General features: G+C 36.9%; 1 pseudogene; it reads left to right on the forward strand.

The window, feature by feature from the left end:
- Positions 1 to 16,352, forward strand: part of LOC103562652 (large ribosomal subunit protein uL6 pseudogene) — a 142,797-nt pseudogene extending 126,445 nt beyond the window's left edge.
- Positions 16,353 to 20,440: the final 4,088 nt, after the last annotated feature.

Here is a 20,440-nt window from a genome sequence, read left to right on the forward strand (position 1 = left end):
TCTCTCAGAATTTTTTAGATATTACTCTGCTGTATTCTGAAGTTGAGTGTTATTATTGGAAGAAGCTAAATAAAATATTTTTAAAGCATATTTTTATAAGGTTTACTTTATTTTTTTTAATTCCTCACGTTCAACTCTTTAGTTTCAGAAATTTTCTTCAATTATATTTTTAAAATATTTTGGCCCATTTATTCCATCTTTCTATTTTTTTCTCCAGAGTTACCCTTTATGTCCTTTGTCTTCCATATAAAATATACTCTTTATAACATCTTTTATAAGTGTATACTTTCATATGTTATGGAGTTGGATAAGTAGGGGAAACTTTATAGATGGGCTTGAATAATTGGCTAACTTTTTTCGTAAAAATATCTCTCTTTAAAGTGCTAGTAGAGTTGTGGGTTAGTCAATTTTAGCCACTAACGTTTCCAAAGCTCTGTTTCTACTCAGTATGATTTGAAAGTTAGAAGAAAATCTTAGAACATTGAGCCATCTTGGTGATCATGCTTATTTTGGCACTATTTCTGTGAGAGAAATCTTTTCTCTTTGTCTTCCATCTTGAGCTTCCAGTGATCTAAACAATGGATTATTTTATAGTATTTCAGTTAAGGGATGTTTGTTTTCTCATCCTTCTGGCATAAATCTTAGCAATATCTTAATATTATCTGATCATCTCTAGCAAAGTCCAATTTTAGTAGCATTTTCAGTCTGTGCAACTCAATTTCTAAGAGATTAAACTCTCCAGAGCTGCCCTGATTTTTATTCTTTCTCTGAACTTAATGCTAAATTCTTTCTTCAACTCTGGGAACAGCCTATTATCTTATAGTTTCTTTTTTTTTTTTGGTTGTTTCTATTGCTTGCAACCAAATAATCACTCGCAAGTAAGAGAATAAAATGCTTCTCCCTACCCTTCAAAAAATCTCTGATCTCTGACAAAAAACTCTGGATGTTTACAAAGTCGTACTTAGCGTGAATTATTCATCTAGAAATATTTGTGATCGTTTTATAAATCCTTCTATATAAAACCTAAATTTGATCTTTACTGTTGCTCAATCTGTTCTTGGAATGAGATTTTTCCTTGCATTAAAATTTCTTAGTAGTAAATGTTGTTAATGGTTAGAAAAAGAGTAAAATAGAGATGTAAAAGTGAAGGGTAGGTAAAGCATAGGAAAACTGAAGTAGAAGTTTTGAAGTGTGGCTTGGGAAAGGCAAAGCAAACTTCTTGTCTTTGAGACAATAGAACCCAGATTTGCATGAAGGGGAACACAGAAGGATACATGGTGTCTTGTCGCATCCTAATATGCTATAGGAGAAAGTCATAGGCATAGTGTCAGGCTGTGATTAGTGTATCAGACAGATGATTAGAGAAATACCATGCATCTATATGAAACTACACTTATGGCTCTGCTCAGATAATACAAATATTTTAAAGAGTTTGCCCCCTCTCTAACACACAAATTACTCTTTCTCCAGAGGCAGCAAGTACTGGTAATTTCTTTAAAGTCTACTCTACTTGGTAGCAAAAGGAGTTAGAGAAATTCATTCACCTTTTAGGGCTCCAAATTTATGAAGAATTGAATGAATTTACTATTCTGAACATGAGTTTTGTATTTTAAAATATGACTGACAATTCAGTTCAAGTTAAATCTATACAAAATACCAACTAAAGGTTCTTCTTGAGAAACCTCCCAATTCTATATTTACATAACAATAACAATTACATTTCTATAATAACAGTTGTAATTCCATCATTTGATTTGGACAAAAAGAGAGTTAACTACACTGTTGACCCTGGCAGTTTGTTCCAAAGACAATTTTAAAGGAGACTTGAATGCCAAATGTGTTGTTTAGTTTCTATTCTAATTAAAAGATTTTTACAAAATCTTAGTCATAATAAAAAAGTCCAACAAAAATATAACATCTTACATTAATAGTCAACCCAAAGACCTATAAGAGTGATAATAGAATGATAGATATGTAACAAAACACCCAAGAATTTCCTAATTGACTGTGTTCATTAAAAGAAAATCAGTTTAATAGCAGTAAAATGATAGCGGGAACCAGGACCTGGCCACATGCACGTATATTCCTGTTATGGGCTGAGTTATGTTGCCCTCAGAGTCATCTGTTGAAATTCCAAACCTCAGTACCACAGAATGTAACCATATTTGGAGATAGGGCCTTTTAGGAAGTAAAGGTGAAATGAGGTTATGTAGATGGCCTTAATCTGTGTGACTGTATGTGGAGATAAAACCTTCAAAAAGATGACTAAATTATATGAGGCCATTGGGTAGGGCCCTAATCCAATATAATATGTGTCCTTATAAGAAGAGAAGGAGAACGAGAGATACATGCATACAGAGAAAAGACCATGTGAGGACATGCCAAGAAGACTGCCATCTGCAAGCCAAGGAAAGAGCCCTCAAGAGAAACCAAATCTGCTGACACCTTGACCTTGGACTTCTAGCCTGTGCAGCTAATAGAGTTCCCATCTTCCCAAAGTTTTCTTTCATGATAGTGTTTTTTTACCCTCTCAGTATAAATTAGATCATTTTCTCTTCATGTGGAACCACAATAAAATCAAACCATGATTTATGGTCTAGCTAATTTTTCAAGCTTCTGAGTGTCTGATGCAGCACAGACATCATGCATACTAAATTCACACAGTGGCTTAACTATTGCTGTGTTCTTTCAGAACCCAATCTTTAATTCTACAGCATATGCTCTGATTCTTGTGGTATGCTGAAAATTCAAGTGCATCCTGTTGAAACTCCCCCAGCAGCAGAGAATAAATCTAGCAAAAGAAAAATATTTTACTGAATTAAATTCATGGTGCTTACACAGCCAGAGAACCTACTCTCAAAGATCTCAATATATTTCACTGTTTTAGTAGGCTACTAAGTTTCCCAGTATAAACCTTTGACTGAATTATTATTCTAAAGCCTATATTGACCAAAAACATCAACTGAATACTGTATCCTCCTAGCTCAATGAAGTGAAATATAGGTGTATGAAATAGACAGACGGCTGCATTCAGTCTTGGAGGATTTGCTGTTATTTATCTACGTTTACCCAGTTTTTGATTTGAGACTATTGGTGACCACTGAAAAATTATAAGTAGTTTTCACTTCTAAACTCTGATATTTTCCATTGAGGAAACAATTGGTCATGCTTTCATATGAAAAATCCCTGGTCAAGATACAAGCTCTGGAAATCATTTGTTCTTTGCAATGAAGACTGCTGAATTCAAATTTCTTGTGGCGTTCTTTTATTTATTTATATATATTTTATTGATGTAACATTAGTTTATAACATATAAATTTCAAGTATGCATGGCTATATTTTGATTTCTGTGTAGACTACATCATGTCCACCCCTCAAAGAATAATTACCACCCGTCACCGTACACATATGCCCTTTTACTCCTTTTACCTTCTCCCCTCTCCCCTCTCCCTTCTGGTAAGCACCAATCCACTCTCTATATCTAAGTGTTTGTTTTCGTTGGTGTTGTTTTTATCTTCCACTTATGAGTGAAATCATATGGTATTTGACTTTCTTCTTCTGACTTATTTCACTTACCGTAACACCCTCAAGGTCCACTTATGTTTTTGCAAATGACAAGATTTCATCCTTTTTTTATGGCTGAGTACCATTCCATTGTGTATATATACCACATCTTCTTTATCCATTCATCCATTGATGGGCACTTAGGTTATTTCCAAATCTTGTCTGTTGTGAATAATGCTGCAATGAACATAGGGTGTAAATATTCTTTTGAATTAGTGTTTTTGTGTTCTTTCAATAAATACCCAGAAGTGAAGTAGCTGGATCTTATGGTAGTCTTATTCTTAAGTTTTTGAGGAATCTCCATACTGTTTTCCATAGTGGATGTACAAGTTTACATTCCCACCAGCAGTACATGAAGCCACCCTTTCCTCCATACCCTTTCCAACACTTGTTATTTCCTGTCTTTTTAACAATAGCCACTCTGACCGGCATGAGGTGATATCTCATTGTAGTTTTGATTTGCATTTCCCTGATAATTAATGATGTTGAACATCTTTTCATGTGTCTATTGGCCATCTATATATCTTCTTTGGAGAAATGTCTCTTCAGATCCTTTGCCCATTTTTTAAATGGGTTATTCATTTTTTTTGTTGTTGAATTGTATGAATTCTCCATATAGAGATATACATATCAGATATGTGATTTGCAAAATTCTCCTCCCAATTGTTAGGTTGTCTTTTCATTTTGTTGATGGTTTCCTTTGCTGTGCAGAAGCTTTTTAGTTTGATGTGGTCCCATTTTCTTGTTTCTCCCTTGCCTGAGTGAGACATGGTATTCAAAAAGATACTGTTAAGATTGACATCAGAGAGCATACTGCCTGTTTTCTTCTAGGAGTTTTATGGTTTCAAGCCTTACATTCAAATCTTTACCCATTTTAAGTTAATTTTTGGGTGTGATGTAAGATAATGATCTACTTTCATTCTTCTGTGTGTTGCTGTCCAGTTTTCCCAGCATCATTTATTGAAGACTTTTCTTTCTCCATTGTACATTCTTGGCTCCCTCGTCAAAAATTAGCTGTTCAGAGATGTGTGGCTTTATTTCTTGGCTCTCGATTCTGTTCCATTGATCTGTGTATCTTGTTCTGTGCCAGTACCACGCTGTTTTGATTACTGTAGCTTTGTAGTATATTTTGAAATCACAGAGTGTGATACCTCTAACTTTGTTGTTTTTGCTCAGGATTCCTCTGGCTATTTGGGGTCTTTTATGATTCCATAAAAATTTTAGGATTCTTTATTCTATTTCCATGAAACATGCCCTTGGGACTTTGATATTGATATGGATTGCATCGCATCTGTAGATTGCTTTAGGTGGTATGGACATTTTAACTATGTTAATTCTTCCAATCCATAAGCACAGAATATCTTTCCATTTCTTTGTGTCTTCTTTGATTTCTTTCAATGATGTCTTATGGTCTTATGGCTTTCTTTAGACTGAATTCCAAACATAGCAGCATGCATAGAGCTGGACACCAGCAAAAGGTACTATCCTCCTGATTGTCAGCTACCCTTTGTGACAGTTCTGCCTATTATAGGTCTGGTCTACTCTTGAATATGTAAATTGACTTGGACTGAATGGAGTTGCCAAATTCTATCATTTTTACTGTTTTTAGGAACATACACAAGAAGCACCAGACAGGCATGTGAAAAGGATGAAGAAAATCAGTAGTACAGAGTGTCTAACTTGTGTCAGGCTCTTGCTATGAACCTTTCCTATAGCATCACATTTATCCCTTCCAGGAGCATTTTAAAGCAGTATTTGTAACCCCAATTTAGAGAAGCAACTGAGGCTTAGATTAGGCTAAAATATTTTTCAAATGGATATCTAATGCTATCTCAAGATCAAATCCTCCAAATCATTTTAGACCAAGTCATCTGTCTCTTGTAAATACTTAGTAACCCACTGTGCTTCCATTGTTCCTTGTGACATTTGAGGTCACTGTAAGCATGGAGATACAGCAGTTTCAACAGCAAATGGCCATACCAAAGAAGAACATCTTATATAATGAAGCATTTGGCCAGAAAAACAGTGTCAGATGGACCATGAGTCAGCACAGTTTTTTCCCCTCACCACACGATTTAAATCCACTCAGTTGTGGTCCTCTGTTAAAACTGTGTCCTGATTGACTTTATTCCACAATTTGTAAGCAAAAAACAGTTATATTTTGAGTTATGCAATGCTTTCTCTTCTGAAGGCGTTAACTGAACTTTAAAAATTTGACGTTAATACATGGAGGAAATACATTATGGTTTGGAGTTTATGAAAACAGCAATACTATTTATTTGGAGCCCCTGTGTTAGGCACTATGTTAAATGGTTTCACACATGTTAGGGTGAAGAGGCAGAATAGCTTAAGTTGTTTATTTGAGAAACAAATCCTGTATGAGTGGATCATCATTAATATGTAAATTCACTGTATTATTGCTTTACTAGCACATTTCTTTCTTATTTGTCCCTTTCACAACTCAAAAGAGAGTCACTCAAGACTCTTACTTGTCATTCCTTTTTGACTAGACAAAAAGCAAAGAAAGAAATGAAGGAAAGCATTCGCTCATGCTAAGAAAGCCTCCTTTAGGAAGCTGAAAGGGGCTGTAATTAGTTCTAAAATGCCATCTTATATCCACTGTGCATATATTTTTCACACAAAAAAACTTGAACATTGGAGACCAAAGGGCCCGGAATGTAAAGTGATGCAGCTAAACTCCTTTTGGAAATAGTTGTAATGCAATTCCCAGTTGCTAGATTGATTTGATCTTCTCATCTTGGGAAGAAATTAAACCCTGCAATATCACCAATATTTTCTACCTCTTCTCTGATAATTGTTATAAACTGACAGTGATTGATTTTGAGTAATTATCCTGAAAATAAATTAGATTAAAAAATAATCTTCCTGATTATAGAGGAGTCTAGTCCGTGTTTATAATTAGTCCCTTTTTAGAAAGAATGATGATATCACATTTGACTAACACAGTGAATTTCTTATATGCTACTTGACTTTGCCTTGAAAAGAAGCATATAAGTTAAAGGCCAAATTTTTAGTAAAATCCCAATTGTAGGTAAAATTTTTCTGGAAGGAAGCAGCATTTAATTAAAGGAACCAGGAAATCAGAATCAGGGGGCCCGAAGTATACTCTTGGCTTAGCCGTCAGTTATCTTTGTGAGCCCAGATGACCTCTCTGGGTCTGATTCTCTGCATCTGTAAAATAAAGGAGTTCAATGAGATGCTCTCTAAGGTCCTTTCCTCTTCTGACATTCTGTTTTTATATATTACATAATTCCACCTTATGTAAATTAGTGGTCCATTTTCCATGTAGGGCTCTAAAGTAACATTGGAAAGCAATTAAGAGAAAGTGTAGAGAAAGACTAGCTAATAGTTAGGAAATGATTGTTCCTTTATGTATCATTGCTCATAGGAAGACGCTCTCAAGAGCAGTACTTCTTAAACTGTAACTTGCATTCAAATCACTTGGGGATCTTGTCAGATTGCAGACTCTGATTTCATAGGTTTGAGGAGAGGCCTGAGAATGCGCATCATCACTAACATGTCCCCGAGTGATATCCTTGCTGCTGGTTCCATTTTAAGTAGCAAGGCTCTGATTGTAAAACTAAAGTGTATATAAGAATCTGGGGAATAGCTAAAAATTCAGATTCAGGACTAGCCACAGAGACTCAGAGATGGGGTTGGGGTCACCAACTCTGAATTCTTAATAAGTATCCTGTGTGATACTGATGGTGGTGGTTCAGGAATCAAAATTTTATCCACTTGAGAATTATGATCATAGAGTCACGGATTTATCTGCTAGTCCTTCTTTATTCTGTCCAGGTTCTCTTTTCAAACCCAGCCACTGACTAATTTATTATTGCATTTGTTTTTAAAATAACTTTGTGAAAACAATTCTATGGTTTGCTTGTACTAGTCTTTTCATTTCATGAATTATCTGTTGTCTAGTTTGAATGGCAGTTGAGTATACAGGGCTTTTGTTTGTGTGTCTTTGTTTTTTGAAGTCCAGGAATTTTTCTACCTCTTTAACAAGTGTTGGTGAAGTCACCATAAAGGAAGTATGCCGCAGTGAATAATAGACCATGGTAGAAGTAAGAGAGCCCAAGCCCTGGTTCTAGCACTGCTAACCATTCATTCATTCATTCATTTATTCTGGGCTTTTCTCGTACTTAAAACTGGGAGATCTTGGGCATTACCAGTTAAATTAGTTACTAAATTACTAATTAAATTAGTTAGACTTGCTCGACAGCATGCTGGTCTAGTGAGAGGTGTCAGTAATGAAAATAATGATTAGAGTTTAAAGGGATAAGTGCTATTATTCACAGGATGTTTTAAAGTAGTCATTGAAGTTTTTTTGATTCTAAGTAAAATATTTGACCTATTTTATTTGTGAGCATAATAAGAGAAAATGTGAGATCTATATGTGAACTGGAAATGCTATACATATGACCATGTACATGTGACTCTCTTGAGTGACACTGAAAGCTTGTTAAACAGTCACTTTCATTTTGGAGACTGTATCAGTCGAGGTTCTCCAGAGAAACAGAACCCATGGTAGATGTATATATATAGATAAAGATATAGATAAGAGGAGATTTGTTATAGGAATTGGCTTACACCATTAAAGAGGTCAAAAAGTCCCAGGATATGCTGTCGGAGAGCTAGAGAACCAGGAAACCCAGTGGTGGAATTCAGTCTGAGTCCGAAAGCCTGAGGGTTGGGAGACCAATGGTGTAAGTCCTGGTCTAAGTCAAAAAACTCAAGAACCAGGAGCTCTGATAACCGAGGGTTTGAGATGGATGCCCTTGATCAACCAGAGAGAGTGAATTCACCCTTACTTCAGCTTTTGCCCTATGCAAGCCCTCAGTGGGTTGGATGATGTCTACTCATTTTGGGGAGGGTCATTTGCTTTACTCAGTTCACAAATTCAAATGCTAATCTCTTCTGGAAACTCCCTTACAGAGACACCCTGAAATAATGTTTCACCAGCTATCTGTGCATCCCGAAGTCCAACCAAGTTGATATGTAAAATTAACCACCACAGAGACAGAGGTAAAAAAAAATGGGCATCAAAACTTAAAGAAAAAGTTTAGAGACAAAAGTTGGCAAATTACATTTAAAGTCTTAAATAATGTCTGTCATGTGATGCAGTAATTTCTCTTCTATTTACACCAAGAATGCTCTCTTGCCTTTCCCATGTTAATCTAGAGTACTTCACCACAAATATTTATTTATTCGTTCCCAAGTATGTGCCAGAAACTATTCTAGACCCTAGGGATAAAGTAGGGAATAATTAAAAAATATTATCCTCAAGTATATCCCAATGTTCTAATGGGATACATTCTGAGGAGAGAAAACAAATAAGAAAATTAAACATTTTAGCGTATACTAGTGGTGGTGAAAATTTCTGTGCAAAAAAATGAGGCGGGAAAAGACAATGGGGCATGTTGGGAGGAGGGTGATTGTAATTTCTTAGGGAGGAAAAGCTTCACTGACAATGCGACACTTGATCAGGGATGGAAGGGAGATGTAGAGTGAGTTTTACAGTTACACAGATGCTGATGAGCTCTCTAGACAGAGAGACTAGAAAGGACAGATGCCCTCATGCATGTGGCAAGTTCAAAAACCAGCAGAAAGATCACTGTGGCTGGATCACAGGGAGCAAAATTAGGGAAACATATTATTTAGAAATCTGTATGGCATATTAAGAATTTTGGCTTTTATTGTGTGTGAAATGGGGAATAAGAGCAGTTTTGAGTAGATGCATCATGTGTTACGATTTTCATTTCAAATGATCGCTGTGGCCCTTTTGTTGAAAATAGATACTACGAAAGAAAGATGAGTCAGGGAGATGAACTAGAACAGGTGTCGGCAATCTAGAACCCATAGATCAAATCTGGCCAGCTTCCTTTTTTGGCAAATAAAGTTTTATTGGAACACAGCCACGTTCATTACATTGCATATTGCTTATGACTGCTTTCACATTGTGGCAGAGTTAGCAGTTGCAATGGGGACCTTATGGCTTGCAGTATACTATTAGATCCTTTACAGAAAAACGTGCACACTCCAGACCTAGAAGGTTATTGTGAGAATCCAATTGAGTGATGATAGCGGCTTGTATCAGGGTAGGGGGAAAGGAGATAATAAGAAATGTCCAGACACTGCATATATTTTGAAGATAGAAACAAAAGAATGTGCTGATGGAGGAGAGGCATAGGAGAAAAAGAGTAATCATGAATGACTCATTTTGTTATTATTATTTTGGCCTGAGCAATGGGAAGGACGGAGTATTGATTTATTCAATGATTTTAGAAAGATTGTGGGAAGGGCACGTTTGGAGATTTGGAGGTAGAGAACACGAGTTTAGTCTTTGAGATACCTAACACATCCCAATAGATATGCTGGTAGACCGTTGCACATCTAAGTCTAGAGTTCAGCAGAGAAGTCTGAGCTGGTGATATAAATTTTGAAGTTTTCAGCATATAAAATTCATGGATGAGATAAGAGAGGAGTGATGATATAGAAGGAAGAAGTTTTAAGCTTAGAACTGAGGCTTGAGGCTTTCCAGTTTTTGGAGGTCCTGTGGGTATTTTGAAACCAGCAAAGCTGAATGAGAAGGAGCAGCTAGTAAAATGGGCAAAGAAAGAAGAGCATATGAAATCCTTGATGCCAAGTGAAGAGAGTATATCAAGGAGACCATCATCAGTCATATTAGGTACTGCTGGTCTTTTAGATAAGATGAAAGTGGAGAATTTATTATTGGCTTTGAACAATGTGGAGATAATGATAACCTTGAGGGATGGTTTGGTGGCATATGGGGTGAAATCCTGATTGGAATGTATTCAATAAAGAATGAGAAGAAAGGAACTGAAGCTTATAAAGGAAATTGTGTAGAAGTTTTCCTCTAAAGGGATGCAAATAAGGTTGCAGAAAGATGTGATATTGAGGATTTTTTCCTATTCTTTTTTTTAAGATGGGGGAAATAGGAGGATGCTTGTATGCTCTTGGGATAATCTTGTCAAGAGGGAAAAATAATAATATCCAAGAGAAAGAAAAAGTTCTCTGGAGTGATGTGCTTGAGCAGGTGCACAAGTGGCAGGGATGTCCTTCAACAAAAGCACAGGCTGCTCATTCAAAGTAACAGAAGGGAAGGCAGAGTGTGTAGGCTCAGATACAAATAGATGAGTAGATATGATTGTAACAGCTTGGGGCATTCTCTTCTGATTCCTTCTTTTTTTTTTTTTTTTTTTTTTTTTTGCATAGGATGCAAGGTCAATAAGCTAAGGGGAAAAAATTAGAGAAGAGATCTCGGAGGCCTGAAAGGGGTGTAGGAGTAGGGAGTATGCAAACATCCTCTAAGAGAGAAGGCAAGTGAATAGACTAGAGGAACATTGTGGAACTTCTGCATAATACCAGGGATTAAAATTCACAACAAAACATAAATTGTAACGATAATGTAAAATGAAAATATTCTAAATATCCAACAAGAGGATGGTAGTGATATAAATAATGGTTTAGAATTTTCAGTAAATGGACTATTGCAAGCATTAAAATAATTTTCTAATATGTTTAATAATATGGAAACATTCCCTCAAATAACAATTGTGGAAAAAGAAGACTACAACTGTTTATGCTCTAGACTATTATTATCACAATTTGGCAAGTGTTATTGACATTAAGACCCCAAAGTCATGTTACTGGGAAGTGATGCCCTGAATTATACCTCAGCTCTGTCTGATTTTAAACTGATTACCACAAAGCTTAAATTTGCATTTTAAGTACTTGCATCACATGGTTAATTGAAATTTAACCTTTATTTATTTTTATTTAATTTTATGTTTTTTTGCTGAGGAAGATTTTCCCTGAGCTAACATCTGTGCCAATCTTCCTCCATTTTTTGTATGTGGGTTGCTGCAACAGCATGGCTACTGACAAGGAGTGTAGGTCCACGCCAGGAACCAAAGCTGGGCCTCAGAAGCAGAGTGCACTGAACTTAACCACTAGGCCACCAGGCTGGCCCCTAGCCTTTATTTTTTAAAACTCCAAATTTTTTTTCTGATAATTTTATTGAGATCATAATTGTTTATTATATTGTATACTTTCAAGTGTACATTATTATTTATCAATTTATGAATAAACTCCATTGTGCTCATGACCAGTAGTCTAATTTTCATCTTTAACTGTACATATGTGGCCCTTTACCCCTTTCGCCCACCCCCAACCCCCTTGCTCTGTGGTAACCACTAGTCGGTTCTCTTTATCCATGTGTTATCTTCCACATATGAGAGAGATCATGCAGTATACATTTTTCTCTATCTGGCTTATTTTGCTTAACATCATACCCTCAAGATTCATCCATGTTGTTGCAAATGGGACTATTTTGTCTTTTTTATGGCTAAGTAGCATTCCATTGTATATATATATATATATATATATATTGGTATATATATATATACCACATCTTCTTTATCTATTCATCTGTAGAAGGGCACTTGGGTTGCTCCCACATCCTGGCTACTGTGAAAAATGCTACAATGAACATAGGGGTGCATAAATCTCTTTGGATCATTGATTTCAAGTTCTTTGGATGAATATCCAGTAGTAGGATAGCTGGATTGTATCATATTTCTATTTTTAATATTTTGATAAATCTCCATACTGTTTTCCATAGTGTCTGCACCAGTTTGCATTCCCACCAGCAGTGCATGAGGGTTCCCTTTTCTCCACAACCTCTCCAACACTTGTTTTTTGTCTCGGTAATAATAGCCATTCTGACTGGTATAAGGTGATATCTCATTGCAGTTTTTTTTTTTTTAAAGATTGGCACCTGTGCTAACAACTGTTGCCAATCTTCCTTTTTTTAATTTTCTGCTTTATCTTCCCAAACCCCGCCCCTGTTTACAGTTGTATATCTTAGTTGCAGGTCCTTCTAGTTGTGGGATGTGGGACGCTGCCTCAACGTGGCCTGACGAGCAGTGCCATGTCCATGCCCAGGATCCAAACCCTGGGCTGCCGCAGCGGACCGCTCGAGCTTAACCACTCGGCCACGGAGCCGGCCCCCTCATTGTAGTTTTGATTTGCATTTCCCTAATAATTAGTGATGTTGAACATCGTGTCATGTGTCTGTTGGCTGTCTTTATATCTTCTCTGGAAAAATGTCTGTTCATTTCCTCTGCCCATTTTTTGATCAGGTTGTTTGGTTTTTTTGTTGTTGAGTTGTATGAGTTCTTTACATGTTTTGGAGGCTAACCCCTTGTTGGATATATGATTTTCAAATATTTTCTCCCAGTTCGTGAATGGTCTTTTCATTTTGCTCATGGTTTCCTTTGCTTTGCAGAGGCGTTTTAGTCTGATGTAGTCTCATTTGTTAACTTTTTCTTTCGTTTCCCTTGCCTGAATAGAAGTGGTATTGGAAAGGATGCTGCTAAGACCTATGTTAAATAGTGTGCTGCCTATATTTTCTTCTAGGAATTTTATGGTTTTAGGTCTTACGTTCAAGTCTTGAATCCATTTTGAGTCAATTTTTGTGTATGGTACAAGACAATGGTCTACTTTCATTCTTTTGTGTGTGGTTGTCCAGTTTTCTCAGCATCATTTGTTGAAGAGACTTTCCTTTCTCCATTGTACATTCTTTGCTTTTTTTTTTTTTTTTGAGGAAGATTAGCCCTCAGCTAACATCTGATGCCAATCCTCCTCTTTTTGCTGAGGAAGACTTGCCTTGAGCTAACATCCGTGCCCATCTTCCTCTACTTTATAAGTTGGATGCCTACCACAGCATGGCTTTCCAAGTGGTGCCATGCCTGCACCCGGGATCCAAACCTGCAAACCCTGGGCAGCCAAAGTGGAACTTGGGCACTTAACCACTGCATCACTGGGCCAGGCCCCATTCTTGGCTTTTTTGTTGAAGATTAACTGTCCATAGATGTGTGGGTTTATTTCTGGGCTTTCAATTCTCTTCCATTGATCTGTATGTCTGTTTTTGTACCAGTATCATGCTGTTTTGATTACTGTAGCTTTGTAGTATATTTTGAAGTCAGGAATTGTGATGGCTCCAGCTTTGTTCATTTTTCTCAGGATTGCTTTGGCTATTTGCAGTCTTTTTTTCTTCCATATGAATTTTAGGATTCTTTGTTGTATTTCTGTGAAGAATTCATGTTCGGATTCTGACTGGGATTGCATTGAATCTGTAGATTGCTTTAGGTAGTATGGACATTTCAACTATGTTGATTCTTCTGACCCATGAACATGGAATATCTTTCCATTTCTTTTGTCTTCTTCAATTTCTTTCAATAATGTCTTATAGTTTTCAGTATACAGGGCTTTCACCTCTTTGCTTAAAGTTTATTCTCGGATATTTTCTTCTTTTTGTTGTGATTGTAAATGGGATTGTATTCTAGAGTTCTCTTTCTGCTAGTTCATTGTTAACGTAAAGAAATGCAACTGAGTGTTGGCCTGGTAGCATCATGGTTAAATTAGCACACTCCTCTTTGGCAGCCTGGGGTTTGCAGGTTTGAATCCCTGGTGCAGACCTGGCACCACTCGTCAAGCCATGCTGTGGTAGCATCCCACATAAAATAAAGGAAAATTGGCACAGATGTTAACTCAGTGAAAATCTTTCTCATGAAAAACAAAAAAGAGTTGCAACTGATTTTTATAAGTTGATTTGTACCCTGAAACTTTTCTGTAGGTGGTGATTATTTCTAATAGTTTTCTGATGGATTCTTTAGGATTTTCTATATATAGTATTTTGTCAGCTGCAAACAGCAAGAGTTTCACTTCTTCCTTTCCAATTTGGATTCCTTTTATTTCTTTTTCTTGCCGAATTGCTCTGGCCAAAACTTCCAGTACTATGTTTAATAGAAGTGGCAACAGTGGGCACCCTTGTTTTTTTCCTCTTCTCAGAGGGGTGACTTTCAGTTTTTCACTGCTGAGTATGATAAGTTTGTCGTATATGGCCTTTATTATGTTGAGGTTATATTACTTTCCTTCTATACCCATTTTATTGAGACGTTTTATCATAAACGGATGTTAGACACTCTCAAATGCTTTCTCTGAATCTATTGAGATGACCATGTGATTCTTATTCATTGTTTTGTTAATGTGCTGTATCATGTTGATTGATTTGTGGGTGTTGAACCATCCCTGCATCCGCAGGATAAATCCCACTTGATCATGGTGTATGATCCTTTTAATGTATTGCTGTATTCAGTTTGCCAATATTTTATTGAGGATTTTTGCATCAATGTTCATCAGGGTTATTGGCCTGCAGTTTTCCTTGTTTGTGTTCTCCTTGTCTGGTTTTGGTATTAGGATGATGTTGGCCTCATAGAATGAGTTAGGAAGCACTCCATCTTCTTCAACTTTTTGGAATAGTTTGAGAAGGATAGGTATTAAATCTTTGAATATTTGGTAGAATTCTCCAGGGAAATCATCTGATCAAGGAATTTTGTTTCTTGGGAGTAAACCTCTACATATTTTTAATGTAAAAACTGTTACATAGATAAGTATCTTCCATCTTCTACTTGAATAATTGTTTGAATTGCAATACATAACTTTTCATAAAAACTGATTTCATTTATTTTTAATGTTCCAGGTCATCAGCCTGAACTACTGAGTTTTTGTGAAAGCTATTTTTGTCATTCAACACCTGAACCATATCTTTATCAACACATTCATTAGCCAGCTCTTTGTCATTTGTAGATTTAAGTGTTCCAATGAAGTCTTCATGTAAATGACTAATATCTTTAACATGTGAGTTCATTCTTTGAAAATAGTATATAAAAATGATAGAATTACAGGAATTTCTTTGAACAACGTGAGAGGCTTTGTATAAGTAAATACAGTAAATTTAAGGCATAGATGAATCATGAAACAAAGACCAAATTTAGTGTGGGTCACTCTGTGATGGTTTCTTTAGCAAAAATGGTTTCAGGTTTTAGGTTTTAGCCTCAAAAGACTCTTTAGGTTTTATCCACACATGTGACTTACCTCTCATCTCTAACAGCTGGCACTTAGTTGATCTTATCTAGTCCCATGACCATAAATACATAATATTTACCTGCAAGCTAACAACTCCCAAATTTATATCTTCTGTCCAGATCTCGTCTCTGAGCATCAGTCACATATATTCAATTGTCTTCCTGACATCTCCTCTAGGGTAATTCAAACATAATACACTCGAAACAGATCATTTGAGCTTTTTGCCACATCTACTGTGAGAATAAAGACCATTCTCAGCATTCAGACTGTCGACATTCCAGAAAATGTTGACATCACTCCGAAGGGATGCTCAGTTATTTTCAAGGACCCCAGAAGAACTCTGAGGAGGGATTTCAATTACATCAATGTAGAATTCAGTCTCCTTGGAATAAGAAGAAGAGGCTCTGCATTGAAAAATGGTGGGGAAATGGAAAGGAACTGGCCACTGTTTGCACTATCTGTAGTCATGTATAGAACATAATCATGGGTGTCATACTGGGCTTCCTATTACAAGATGAAATTTGCTCCACTCCTCCATAAACCTCATTATTTAGGATGGATCTCTGGCTGAAATGAGAAATTTTGTGGTTGAACAATACAGCTGCAGGGTTCGCATGAGGTGAAGCATTGCTTGTTCAGTATCTCAAGTCCAGAAAGATGTATTAGTTCTTGAAAAACATGACACTGAACTTGTATCAAATCCAGCTGTTTTGATTCATCAAATAACAACAGTTAAAAACAAAGATATCAGAAAATTTTGGTATAATATCTGTGTGTCTGAAAAAGGAAAAGTTCAGCAGGCTGATGAATAGCATCTAAGATTTATCTAGCTATGCAAACAAGATGCCAGATGATTCTTAAGACATATTAATGATATTTTAAAGATGCAATAAAAGCCCTCTATGGAAAAAACAACAACAAAAAACAAGTAGATCATCTGATTTCCCTCTATACTCACAAGGTATTTTCTGTTTTTATAGTAGGATCATCACTTGCTCAAGCCAAGAATCATCCTTAATTCCTCTCTTTCTCTTTAAACTATATTTTCTCAGTGAACAAGTTTTCTAGTTCTATCTCCAAAATACATGTCTATTCAATCCATTCTTCTTTGTCTCCGCTGCCCCTCCCTAGCCCAAGCCCCAATCATCTCTAGCCTGTATTACTACAACAGCCTTATAATTAGTCTGTTATCCCCGTTTCTTCCTTCTAATTTCTCAACAAAACGATCTTGAAAGATCATTCAGATCACAACACTTTCCTATTTAAAACTTCTCAATGGCTTTCTGATGTGCTAGAACAAAACTGAAACTCCCTACCCTGATCCACTACATGATTTGGCTTCTATCTGGATTTCTACCCATTATGCTCCCCCGATCTTTTTCTTCAGTTGTACTGTTCTTCTTTGTTTTCTTTGATGACCTGGGGCTTTTCTGGTCATAGGTCCTTTGTATCAGCTTTACTCAGATCATTTCACATGACTCTTCTTATTCTTTAAATCTTAGGTGAAATGTCACACACTGAGAGAGGTGTTTCCTGAGCATCCTAACTGGAATAGATTTCCCACTTTGAACTTCTGTTTTCTCTTTCAAAACATCTCCTTATTTCTCCTACAGAACCTATGATAGCCTTTGGGTATTTTGTCTATCCATGTGTTTCACTGCTTATTTTGTGTCTTATCAATTTCTCATTGTTTGTCACTGAAACTCCAGTGCCTGTCACCTATCAGATTCTTAATGATAAATTGTTGAATGAATGAATGACTATACTATTTTCACTCCTTGCAGAAGCTATAGTTCAGTTTCATTTATAGTTTGTAAATCCTTAGAATCCACGGGCAGTAAGTTGATATTTAGATTACAGGTGATAATTACCTTTTTAACGCTTTCTTATTCCCCACTTTTAGCATGAAAGGACTCTATTTAAGCAATTTCTAGAGCCCTTTGATATATCAAATTTCTAAATCTTTTCTTGTCTTCCTTCTCCCTGAATAATTCCAGTGGATATTTATAGGGAAACCATTTAGCTGGACACCGCAAGCTGTTTCTCATTTTCACTCAGGTTCTTACCTCTGGATGGATGCTTTCCCTATTTAACCACCTTTGAACAATTTCAACATCACACAAATCAAAATGCAAATTTGCAAAGCAAAAGAGGATTCTTTATCCCCCTTCCACCATTTGCACAGGCTGTCTACATAAATTTGTGGAAGGTAGTAAAGATAAGACAAAAAATGGGTTTGAATCAGGGGGGAAGGGTTTAATCCGAAAAGCTCATCTCAAGTGACTGAAATCAGAGCATGAGTCAGTGCATTTATTAAGTTGCTGCATAGCCAGCTGAAATAGATCATATTTTTATATCACAAACCATGCCTTTGGCAAATAAACATGACCATAGTCACTCAATTTTAATTTTAGAGATGCCATTTCCAAACTTTCAGTGATCTTTAACACAAATTCCAGAATCCCACGGAAAGACGTAATCGGAAATCATATCATGTCATACCTCAAACTTCTGCAATAGAAGTCATTAAAATTAAATTATCCTTGGGGATTTAATGAATTTGTGCATAAAACATCTACTTGGTTATCCTTTTGTGTCACAGAGAGCATTAACCATGTTTCCTTTCAGCTGTTGCCCTAGAATCTGGTGGACCAAGTGGACAGAGTCAGAGCCCACTGTCGCTAGTCAATATGTTGGCTCATATTACCCCATGTAACACATCCCCAGAATTAGAAAACACGTTTACTCTCACAATCTCATTTGACCTTCTTTTATCCACCAACAAGCACTTAAGGACCTAACGACCTTGCATTAGTCAGAGTTCTCCAGAGAAATAGAACCAATCGTATATAGAGACAGACATCTTGGCTCCAGGAAAGGGAAAAGCAAACTGTAAGCTCAGGAAAGTGAAGATGAAAGTAGCCATTCTCATTGCCAGAGGGGGAGCTGGCTAGGCCAAGACAGAAAATGAAGGATAAAACCAACCTCTTTGTCCCCCTCTTCTCAGTTGCTCAGTCTACAACATCATAATTCCAGCAATAGAAACAGCCACACAATTTTTCAAGAGTTCTAGAACAAGGATGTTTGTTTCTCACTATCCTGGCTACATATTAGAAAAAATTCAAGATTCCGATAGAGGGAATGGCAGTGCAACATGCAGCCACCCAGGTGGTATGTAAGGCAGTAGTGTAACTGGTTGAGAAGGGGCAGAGGCAGACACTCAATTTCCCACAGGACTTTCTAGTTTTTCTTTAAGCTTAGAGAAGGAGGCAGCAGATAGCTGGGATGTGGTCTGGCTTGCCATCTCACGCCAGTGTCTATCCAGTTGGGTAAAAAAGTCCCAGAGAAGGAGAAGGAAGGGAAGCAGTTATGCCTCTGTGGTATCCATAATGCCATGAGGCTGCAGAGAGGGTACCCAGCTGGGTGTCTGAAGACCACTGAATGCACAATATGGCAGAGAAGCGGCCCTCCTATCCAGACTAGGTAAGAGCATCTTTAGCTTGAGAGATCAGTGAACAGGCCACAGGTTTCAATTTTTATACACATCAGCAGTTGATGCCAGCTGGGCATTAGATATTATTCTGGAGCCCAGGATATTTCACAAGAACCTATATACAAGAAAATTGAAGTCAGAGTAGTGGATAATATCATCTCTGTAGAGTATGTAGTATGAGAGAAGAGAGGTGTAGGACAGAGCTCTGAGTTTTGAATCAAAGTTACCAAAAGAAAAGAGTGTTCTGAGTAACAAATAGTCAACTGCATTTACTGCTACTGACTAATGACTAAGAATCTCCATTGGACTTGGAATTTGCAAGTTGTTAATGACCATAATAAAAACAGATTTTGTGAAGAGGAGAAGAATCAAAAACGGAATGGAGTGGCTGTTCAGTAAGTGAGAAAGAGAAGGATGGATGAGGAAATAGAGGCAACAGCTATTGTCCCTTCAATAAATTTGACATTGAATCGGAGAGAAATCGGGTAATTCTTGGAGAAGGAAGTGGAGTAAGACAAGGTTGTTTTTTGTTTGTTAAATCATGTATTTGTTTTCAGGGAGAATTCTGAGCATATTTTGTTGTTCTGGGGAAGGAACCAGAACATAGGGAGAGTAGATAATACTCCCCATAAGCTCTGAAGTGAGCAGGAAAACCATCATGGCCTCTATTTTGCAAATAAGAGAAGTGAGATGTTAAATTAATTGGCTTGTTAGGGGCTGGTCCTGTGTAGTGGTTAAGTAAGGTGCTCCCTGCTTTAGTGGCCTGGGGTTCTTGAGTTTGGATCCTGGGGGCAGACCTATGCCACTTGTCAAGACATGCTATGGTGGTGACCCACATACAAAATAGAGGAAGACTGGCACGGATGTTAGCTCAGGGCTAATCTTCCTCAAGGAAAAAAAGAAGGAAGATTAACAATAGACATTAGCTCATAGCAAATCTTTCTCACCAAAAAAAAAAATAAATAAAAATAAAAAAGATGAGATAACTAGTGCTAGTGAGTATGTGGAGAAAAGAAAACTCTTGCACACTTTTGGTGGAAATGTTACTTGGTACATCCACTGTGAAAAATAGTACAGAGTTTTCTCAAGAAAAAAAAATTAACTGGCTTGTTGAAAGTCACAGAGAGGGATGATCCACTTGGACAGGAAGCAAGGCCTTTACTTCATGAAGACATTGGTAGATGCTGTGATTGCTTAAATGACCTTTAATATCCCATTCCACGTCCATTGAATTCTGATTATCCAGGTGTTTAATAAACACCTGAAGTTCTTGTGACCTTTGCATGTGAGGGAGTCATGGTTGTAACTCCTGATACTGTAATTGCTTGGTGCTGTTTACTTACTCGGAGTACAGAGGGCTGCTGCTTTGTCCTTTCTAATCCTGGGGAAGAGGAAAAGAGGATGCTT

This window comes from Equus przewalskii, chromosome 4, assembly GCF_037783145.1.
Source record: "Equus przewalskii isolate Varuska chromosome 4, EquPr2, whole genome shotgun sequence".
Taxonomy (NCBI): Eukaryota; Metazoa; Chordata; class Mammalia; order Perissodactyla; family Equidae; genus Equus; species Equus przewalskii.